We start from the raw sequence: 12,193 nt of genomic DNA, 5'->3' as shown, positions 1-12,193 counted from the left end.
TGTGCGCCTTATATTACATAATGTCCTCTCTTATAATATACAGTGCCACTTATATTACATAATGTCCTCTTTTATTATAATATACAGTGCCCCTATCATTACATAATGTCCTCTGTTATTACAATATACAGTGCCCATTATAATTATATAATGTCCTCTCTTATTATAATATACAGTGCCCCTTATATTACATAATGTCCTCTGTTATTATAATATACAGTGCCCCTTATATTACATAATGTCCTCTGTTATTATAATATACAGTGCCCCTTATATTACATAATGTACTCTGTTATTATAATATACAGTGCCCTTTATATTACATAATGTCCTCTCTTATTATAATATACAGTGCCCCTTATATTACATAATGTCCTCTGTTATTATAATATACAGTGCCCCCTATCATTACATAATGTCTTCTGTTATTATAATATACAGTGCCCCTTATATTACATAATGTCCTCTGTTATTATAATATACAGTGCCCCCTATCATTACATAATGCCCTTTGTTATTATAATATACAGTGCCCCTTAAATTACATAATGTCCTCTGTTATTATAATATACAGTGCCCTTTATATTACATAATGTCCTCTCTTATTATAATATACAGTGCCCCTTATATTACATAATGTCCTCTTTTATTATAATATACAGTGCCACCTATCATTACATAATGTCCTCTGTTATTATAATATACAGTGCCCCCTATCATTACATAATGTCCTCTGTTATTATAATATACAGTGCCCCTATCATTACATAATGTCTTCTGTTATTATAATATACAGTGCCCCTTATATTACATAATGTCCTCTGTTATTATAATATACAGTGCCCCCTATCATTACATAATGTCCTCTGTTATTATAATATACAGTGCCCCCTATCATTATATAATGTCCTCTGTTATTATAATATACAGTGCCCCCTATCTTTACATAATGTCCTCTGTTATTATAATATACAGTGCCCCCTATCATTACATAATGTCCTCTGTTATTATAATATACAGTGCCCCCTATCATTATATAATGTCCTCTGTTATTATAATATACAGTGCCCCCTATCATTACATAATGTCCTCTGTTATTATAATATACAAAGCCCCTTATATTACATAATGTCCTCTGTTATTATAATATACAGTGCCCCCTATCATTACATAATGTCCTATTTTATTATAATATACAGTGCCCCCTATCATTATATAATGTCCTTTGTTATTATAATATACAGTGCCCCCTTTCATTACATAATGTCCTCTGTTATTATAATATACAGTGCCCCTATCATTACATAATGTCCTCTGTTATTATAATATACAGTGCCCCCTATCATTACATAATGTCCTCTGTTATTACAATATACAGTGCCCCTTATATTACATAATGTCCTCTGTAATTATAATATACAGTGCCCCCTATCATTACATAATGTCCTCTGTTATTATAATATACAGTGCACCTTATATTACAGAATGTCCTCTGTTATTATAATATACAGTGCCCCTTATATTACATAATGTCCTCTGTTATTATAATATACAGTGCCCCCTATAATTATATAATGTCCTCTCTTAATATAATATACAGTGCCCCTTATATTACATAATGTCCTCTGTTATTATAATATACAGTGCCCCTTATATTACATAATGTCCTCTGTTATTATAATATACAGTGCCCCTTATATTACATAATGTCCTCTGTTATTATAATATACAGTGCCCCCTATCATTACATAATGTCCTATTTTATTATAATATACAGGGCCCCCTATCATTACACAATGTCCTCTGTTATTATAATATACAGTGCCCCCTATCATTATATAATGTCCTCTGTTATTATAATATACAGTGCCCCCTATCATTACATAATGTCCTCTGTTATTATAATATACAGTGCCCCCTATCATTACATCATGTCCTCTGTTATTATAATATACAAAGCCCCTTATATTACATAATGTCCTCTGTTATTATAATATACAGTGCCCCCTATCATTACATAATGTCCTCTGTTATTATAATATACAGTGCCCCCTATCATTACATAATGTTCTCGTTTATTATAATATGCAGTGCCCCTAATATTACATAATGTCCTCTGTTATTATAATATACAGTGCCCCCTATCATTATAAAATGTCCTCTCTTATTATAATATACAGTGCCCCTTATATTACATAATGTCCTCTGTTATTATAATATACAGTGCCCCCTATAATTATATAATATCCTCTCTTATTATAATATACAGTGCCCCTTATATTACATAATGTCCTCTGTTATTATAATATACAGTGCGCCTTATATTACATAATGTCCTCTCTTATAATATACAGTGCCACTTATATTACATAATGTCCTCTTTTATTATAATATACAGTGCCCCTATCATTACATAATGTCCTCTGTTATTACAATATACCGTGCACCCTATCATTACATAATGTCCTCTGTTATTACAATATACAGTGCCCCTTATATTACATAATGTCCTCTGTAATTATAAAATACAGTGCCCCCTATCATTACATAATGTCCTCTGTTATTATAATATACAGTGCACCTTATATTACAGAATGTCCTCTGTTATTATAATATACAGTGCCCCCTATCATTATAAAATGTCCTCTGTTATTATAATATACAGTGCCCCTTATATTACATAATGTCCTCTGTTATTATAATATACAGTGCCCCCTATAATTATATAATGTCCTCTCTTATTATAATATACAGTGCCCCTTATATTACATAATGTCCTCTGTTATTATAATATACAATGCCCCCTATCATTACATAATGTCCTCTGTTATTATAATATACAGTGCCCCCTATCATTATATAATGTCCTCTGTTATTATAATATACAGTGCCCCCTATCTTTACATAATGTCCTCTGTTATTATAATATACAGTGCCCCCTATCATTACATAATGTCCTCTGTTATTATAATATACAGTGCCCCCTATCATTATATAATGTCCTCTGTTATTATAATATACAGTGCCCCCTATCATTACATAATGTCCTCTGTTATTATAATATACAAAGCCCCTTATATTACATAATGTCCTCTGTTATTATAATATACAGTGCCCCCTATCATTACATAATGTCCTATTTTATTATAATATACAGTGCCCCCTATCATTATATAATGTCCTTTGTTATTATAATATACAGTGCCCCCTTTCATTACATAATGTCCTCTGTTATTATAATATACAGTGCCCCTATCATTACATAATGTCCTCTGTTATTATAATATACAGTGCCCCCTATCATTACATAATGTCCTCTGTTATTACAATATACAGTGCCCCTTATATTACATAATGTCCTCTGTAATTATAATATACAGTGCCCCCTATCATTACATAATGTCCTCTGTTATTATAATATACAGTGCACCTTATATTACAGAATGTCCTCTGTTATTATAATATACAGTGCCCCTTATATTACATAATGTCCTCTGTTATTATAATATACAGTGCCCCCTATCATTACATCATGTCCTCTGTTATTATAATATACAGTGCCCCCTATCATTACATAATGTTCTCGTTTATTATAATATACAGTGCCCCTAATATTACATAATGTCCTCTGTTATTATAATATACAGTGCCCTTTATATTACATAATGTCCTCTCTTATTATAATATACAGTGCCCCTTATATTACATAATGTCCTCTGTTATTATAATATACAGTGCCCCCTATCATTACATAATGTCGTCTGTTATTATAATATACAGTGCCCCCTATCATTACATAATGTTCTCGTTTATTATAATATACAGTGCCCCTAATATTACATAATGTCCTCTGTTATTATAATATACAGTGCCCCCTATAATTATATAATAATATCCTCTCTTATTATAATATACAGTGCACCTTATATTACATAATGTCCTCTGTTATTATAATATACAGTGCGCCTTATATTACATAATGTCCTCTCTATAATATACAGTGCCACTTATATTACATAATGTCCTCTTTTATTATAATATACAGTGCCCCTATCATTACATAATGTCCTCTGTTATTACAATATACAGTGCCCATTATAATTATATAATGTCCTCTCTTATTATAATATACAGTGCCCCTTATATTACATAATGTCCTCTGTTATTATAATATACAGTGCCCTTATATTACATAATGTCCTCTGTTATTATAATATACAGTGCCCCTTATATTACATAATGTACTCTGTTATTATAATATACAGTGCCCTTTATATTACATAATGTCCTCTCTTATTATAATATACAGTGCCCCTTATATTACATAATGTCCTCTGTTATTATAATATACAGTGCCCCCTATCATTACATAATGTATTCTGTTATTATAATATACAGTGCCCCTTATATTACATAATGTCCTCTGTTATTATAATATACAGTGCCCCCTATCATTACATAATGCCCTCTGTTATTATAATATACAGTGCCCCTTAAATTACATAATGTCCTCTGTTATTATAATATACAGTGCCCTTTATATTACATAATGTCCTCTCTTATTATAATATACAGTGCCCCTTATATTACATAATGTCCTCTTTTATTATAATATACAGTGCCACCTATCATTACATAATGTCCTCTGTTATTATAATATACAGTGCCCCCTATCATTACATAATGTCCTCTGTTATTATAATATACAGTGCCCCCTATCATTACATAATGTCTTCTGTTATTATAATATACAGTGCCCCTTATATTACATAATGTCCTCTGTTATTATAATATACAGTGCCCCCTATCATTACATAATGTCCTCTGTTATTATAATATACAGTGCCCCCTATCATTATATAATGTCCTCTGTTATTATAATATACAGTGCCCCCTATCTTTACATAATGTCCTCTGTTATTATAATATACAGTGCCCCCTATCATTACATAATGTCCTCTGTTATTATAATATACAGTGCCCCCTATCATTATATAATGTCCTCTGTTATTATAATATACAGTGCCCCCTATCATTACATAATGTCCTCTGTTATTATAATATACAAAGCCCCTTATATTACATAATGTCCTCTGTTATTATAATATACAGTGCCCCCTATCATTACATAATGTCCTATTTTATTATAATATACAGTGCCCCCTATCATTATATAATGTCCTTTGTTATTATAATATACAGTGCCCCCTTTCATTACATAATGTCCTCTGTTATTATAATATACAGTGCCCCTATCATTACATAATGTCCTCTGTTATTATAATATACAGTGCCCCCTATCATTACATAATGTCCTCTGTTATTACAATATACAGTGCCCCTTATATTACATAATGTCCTCTGTAATTATAATATACAGTGCCCCCTATCATTACATAATGTCCTCTGTTATTATAATATACAGTGCACCTTATATTACAGAATGTCCTCTGTTATTATAATATACAGTGCCCCTTATATTACATAATGTCCTCTGTTATTATAATATACAGTGCCCCCTATAATTATATAATGTCCTCTCTTAATATAATATACAGTGCCCCTTATATTACATAATGTCCTCTGTTATTATAATATACAGTGCCCCTTATATTACATAATGTCCTCTGTTATTATAATAACAGTGCCCCTTATATTACATAATGTCCTCTGTTATTATAATATACAGTGCCCCTTATATTACATAATGTCCTCTGTTATTATAATATACAGTGCCCCCTATCATTACATAATGTCCTATTTTATTATAATATACAGGGCCCCCTATCATTACATAATGTCCTCTGTTATATAATATACAGTGCCCCCTATCATTATATAATGTCCTCTGTTATTATAATATACAGTGCCCCCTATCATTACATAATGTCCTCTGTTATTATAATATACAGTGCCCCCTATCATTACATCATGTCCTCTGTTATTATAATATACAAAGCCCCTTATATTACATAATGTCCTCTGTTATTATAATATACAGTGCCCCCTATCATTACATAATGTCCTCTGTTATTATAATATACAGTGCCCCCTATCATTACATAATGTTCTCGTTTATTATAATATGCAGTGCCCCTAATATTACATAATGTCCCTCTGTTATTATAATATACAGTGCCCCTCATTATAAAATGTCCTCTCTTATTATAATATACAGTGCCCCTTATATTACATAATGTCCTCTGTTATTATAATATACAGTGCCCCCCTATAATTATATAATATCCTCTCTTATTATAATATACAGTGCCCCTTATATTACATAATGTCCTCTGTTATTATAATATACAGTGCGCCTTATATTACATAATGTCCTCTCTTATAATATACAGTGCCACTTATATTACATAATGTCCTCTTTTATTATAATATACAGTGCCCCTATCATTACATAATGTCCTCTGTTATTACAATATACCGTGCACCCTATCATTACATAATGTCCTCTGTTATTACAATATACAGTGCCCCTTATATTACATAATGTCCTCTGTAATTATAAAATACAGTGCCCCCTATCATTACATAATGTCCTCTGTTATTATAATATACAGTGCACCTTATATTACAGAATGTCCTCTGTTATTATAATATACAGTGCCCCCTATCATTATAAAATGTCCTCTGTTATTATAATATACAGTGCCCCTTATATTACATAATGTCCTCTGTTATTATAATATACAGTGCCCCCTATAATTATATAATGTCCTCTCTTATTATAATATACAGTGCCCCTTATATTACATAATGTCCTCTGTTATTATAATATACAGTGCCCCTTATATTACATAATGTCCTCTGTTATTATAATATACAGTGCCCCTTATATTACATAATGTCCTCTGTTATTATAATATACAGTGCCCTTTATATTACATAATGTCCTCTCTTATTATAATATACAGTGCCCCTTATATTACATAATGTCCTCTGTTATTATAATATACAGTGCCACCTATCATTACATAATGCCCTCTGTTATTATAATATAGAGTGCCCCCTATCATTACATAATGTCCTCTGTTATTATAATATACAGTGCCCCCTATCATTACATAATGTCTTCTGTTATTATAATATACAGTGCCCCTTATATTACATAATGTCCTCTGTTATTATAATATACAGTGCCCCCTATCATTACATAATGCCCTCTGTTATTATAATATACAGTGCCCCTTAAATTACATAATGTCCTCTGTTATTATAATATACAGTTCCCTTTATATTACATAATGTCCTCTCTTATTATAATATACAGTGCCCCCTATCATTACATAATGTCTTCTGTTATTATAATATACAGTGCCCCTTATATTACATAATGTCCTCTGTTATTATAATATACAGTGCCCCCTATCATTACATAATGCCCTCTGTTATTATAATATACAGTGCCCCTTAAATTACATAATGTCCTCTGTTATTATAATATACAGTGCCCTTTATATTACATAATGTCCTCTCTTATTATAATATACAGTGCCCCTTATATTACATAATGTCCTCTTTTATTATAATATACAGTGCCACCTATCATTACATAATGTCCTCTGTTATTATAATATACAGTGCCCCCTATCATTACATAATGTCCTCTGTTATTATAATATACAGTGCCCCCTATCATTACATAATGTCTTCTGTTATTATAATATACAGTGCCCCTTATATTACATAATGTCCTCTGTTATTATAATATACAGTGCCCCCTATCATTACATAATGTCCTCTGTTATTATAATATACAGTGCCCCCTATCATTATATAATGTCCTCTGTTATTATAATATACAGTGCCCCCTATCTTTACATAATGTCCTCTGTTATTATAATATACAGTGCCCCCTATCATTACATAATGTCCTCTGTTATTATAATATACAGTGCCCCCTATCATTATATAATGTCCTCTGTTATTATAATATACAGTGCCCCCTATCATTACATAATGTCCTCTGTTATTATAATATACAAAGCCCCTTATATTACATAATGTCCTCTGTTATTATAATATACAGTGCCCCCTATCATTACATAATGTCCTATTTTATTATAATATACAGTGCCCCCTATCATTATATAATGTCCTTTGTTATTATAATATACAGTGCCCCCTTTCATTACATAATGTCCTCTGTTATTATAATATACAGTGCCCCTATCATTACATAATGTCCTCTGTTATTATAATATACAGTGCCCCCTATCATTACATAATGTCCTCTGTTATTACAATATACAGTGCCCCTTATATTACATAATGTCCTCTGTAATTATAATATACAGTGCCCCCTATCATTACATAATGTCCTCTGTTATTATAATATACAGTGCACCTTATATTACAGAATGTCCTCTGTTATTATAATATACAGTGCCCCTTATATTACATAATGTCCTCTGTTATTATAATATACAGTGCCCCCTATAATTATATAATGTCCTCTCTTAATATAATATACAGTGCCCCTTATATTACATAATGTCCTCTGTTATTATAATATACAGTGCCCCTTATATTACATAATGTCCTCTGTTATTATAATATACAGTGCCCCTTATATTACATAATGTCCTCTGTTATTATAATATACAGTGCCCCCTATCATTACATAATGTCCTATTTTATTATAATATACAGGGCCCCCTATCATTACATAATGTCCTCTGTTATTATAATATACAGTGCCCCCTATCATTATATAATGTCCTCTGTTATTATAATATACAGTGCCCCCTATCATTACATAATGTCCTCTGTTATTATAATATACAGTGCCCCCTATCATTACATCATGTCCTCTGTTATTATAATATACAAAGCCCCTTATATTACATAATGTCCTCTGTTATTATAATATACAGTGCCCCCTATCATTACATAATGTTCTCGTTTATTATAATATGCAGTGCCCCTAATATTACATAATGTCCTCTGTTATTATAATATACAGTGCCCCCTATCATTATAAAATGTCCTCTCTTATTATAATATACAGTGCCCCTTATATTACATAATGTCCTCTGTTATTATAATATACAGTGCCCCCTATAATTATATAATATCCTCTCTTATTATAATATACAGTGCCCCTTATATTACATAATGTCCTCTGTTATTATAATATACAGTGCGCCTTATATTACATAATGTCCTCTCTTATAATATACAGTGCCACTTATATTACATAATGTCCTCTTTTATTATAATATACAGTGCCCCTATCATTACATAATGTCCTCTGTTATTACAATATACCGTGCACCCTATCATTACATAATGTCCTCTGTTATTACAATATACAGTGCCCCTTATATTACATAATGTCCTCTGTAATTATAAAATACAGTGCCCCCTATCATTACATAATGTCCTCTGTTATTATAATATACAGTGCACCTTATATTACAGAATGTCCTCTGTTATTATAATATACAGTGCCCCCTATCATTATAAAATGTCCTCTGTTATTATAATATACAGTGCCCCTTATATTACATAATGTCCTCTGTTATTATAATATACAGTGCCCCCTATAATTATATAATGTCCTCTCTTATTATAATATACAGTGCCCCTTATATTACATAATGTCCTCTGTTATTATAATATACAGTGCCCCTTATATTACATAATGTCCTCTGTTATTATAATATACAGTGCCCCTTATATTACATAATGTCCTCTGTTATTATAATATACAGTGCCCTTTATATTACATAATGTCCTCTCTTATTATAATATACAGTGCCCCTTATATTACATAATGTCCTCTGTTATTATAATATACAGTGCCACCTATCATTACATAATGCCCTCTGTTATTATAATATAGAGTGCCCCCTATCATTACATAATGTCCTCTGTTATTATAATATACAGTGCCCCCTATCATTACATAATGTCTTCTGTTATTATAATATACAGTGCCCCTTATATTACATAATGTCCTCTGTTATTATAATATACAGTGCCCCCTATCATTACATAATGCCCTCTGTTATTATAATATACAGTGCCCCTTAAATTACATAATGTCCTCTGTTATTATAATATACAGTTCCCTTTATATTACATAATGTCCTCTCTTATTATAATATACAGTGCCCCTTATATTACATAATGTCCTCTTTTATTATAACATACAGTGCCCCTTATATTACATAATGTCCTCTGTTATTATAATATACAGTGCCCCTTATATTACATAATGTCCTCTGTTATTATAATATACAGTGCCCCTTATATTACATAATGTCCTCTGTTATTATAATATACAGTGCCCTTTATATTACATAATGTCCTCTCTTATTATAATATACAGTGCCCCTTATATTACATAATGTCCTCTGTTATTATAATATACAGTGCCCCCTATCATTACATAATGTCCTATTTTATTATAATATACAGTGCCCCCTATCATTACATAATGTCCTCTGTTATTATAATATACAGTGCCCCCTATCATTATATAATGTCCTCTGTTATTATAATATACAGTGCCCCCTATCATTACATAATGTCCTCTGTTATTATAATATACAGTGCCCCCTATCATTACATCATGTCCTCTGTTATTATAATATACAGTGCCCCCTATCATTACATAATGTTCTCGTTTATTATAATATACAGTGCCCCTAATATTACATAATGTCCTCTGTTATTATAATATACAGTGCCCTTTATATTACATAATGTCCTCTCTTATTATAATATACAGTGCCCCTTATATTACATAATGTCCTCTGTTATTATAATATACAGTGCCCCCTATCATTACATAATGTCGTCTGTTATTATAATATACAGTGCCCCCTATCATTACATAATGTTCTCGTTTATTATAATATACAGTGCCCCTAATATTACATAATGTCCTCTGTTATTATAATATACAGTGCCCCCTATAATTATATAATATCCTCTCTTATTATAATATACAGTGCCCCTTATATTACATAATGTCCTCTGTTATTATAATATACAGTGCGCCTTATATTACATAATGTCCTCTCTTATAATATACAGTGCCACTTATATTACATAATGTCCTCTTTTATTATAATATACAGTGCCCCTATCATTACATAATGTCCTCTGTTATTACAATATACAGTGCCCATTATAATTATATAATGTCCTCTCTTATTATAATATACAGTGCCCCTTATATTACATAATGTCCTCTGTTATTATAATATACAGTGCCCCTTATATTACATAATGTCCTCTGTTATTATAATATACAGTGCCCCTTATATTACATAATGTACTCTGTTATTATAATATACAGTGCCCTTTATATTACATAATGTCCTCTCTTATTATAATATACAGTGCCCCTTATATTACATAATGTCCTCTGTTATTATAATATACAGTGCCCCCTATCATTACATAATGTCTTCTGTTATTATAATATACAGTGCCCCTTATATTACATAATGTCCTCTGTTATTATAATATACAGTGCCCCCTATCATTACATAATGCCCTCTGTTATTATAATATACAGTGCCCCTTAAATTACATAATGTCCTCTGTTATTATAATATACAGTGCCCTTTATATTACATAATGTCCTCTCTTATTATAATATACAGTGCCCCTTATATTACATAATGTCCTCTTTTATTATAATATACAGTGCCACCTATCATTACATAATGTCCTCTGTTATTATAATATACAGTGCCCCCTATCATTACATAATGTCCTCTGTTATTATAATATACAGTGCCCCTATCATTACATAATGTCTTCTGTTATTATAATATACAGTGCCCCTTATATTACATAATGTCCTCTGTTATTATAATATACAGTGCCCCCTATCATTACATAATGTCCTCTGTTATTATAATATACAGTGCCCCCTATCATTATATAATGTCCTCTGTTATTATAATATACAGTGCCCCCTATCTTTACATAATGTCCTCTGTTATTATAATATACAGTGCCCCCTATCATTACATAATGTCCTCTGTTATTATAATATACAGTGCCCCCTATCATTATATAATGTCCTCTGTTATTATAATATACAGTGCCCCCTATCATTACATAATGTCCTCTGTTATTATAATATACAAAGCCCCTTATATTACATAATGTCCTCTGTTATTATAATATACAGTGCCCCCTATCATTACATAAT

This window comes from Leptodactylus fuscus, chromosome 10, assembly GCF_031893055.1.
Source record: "Leptodactylus fuscus isolate aLepFus1 chromosome 10, aLepFus1.hap2, whole genome shotgun sequence".
Lineage (NCBI taxonomy): Eukaryota > Metazoa > Chordata > Amphibia > Anura > Leptodactylidae > Leptodactylus > Leptodactylus fuscus.
The sequence above is the reverse complement of the archived record's forward strand: the minus strand, read 5'-3'. Positions refer to the sequence as shown.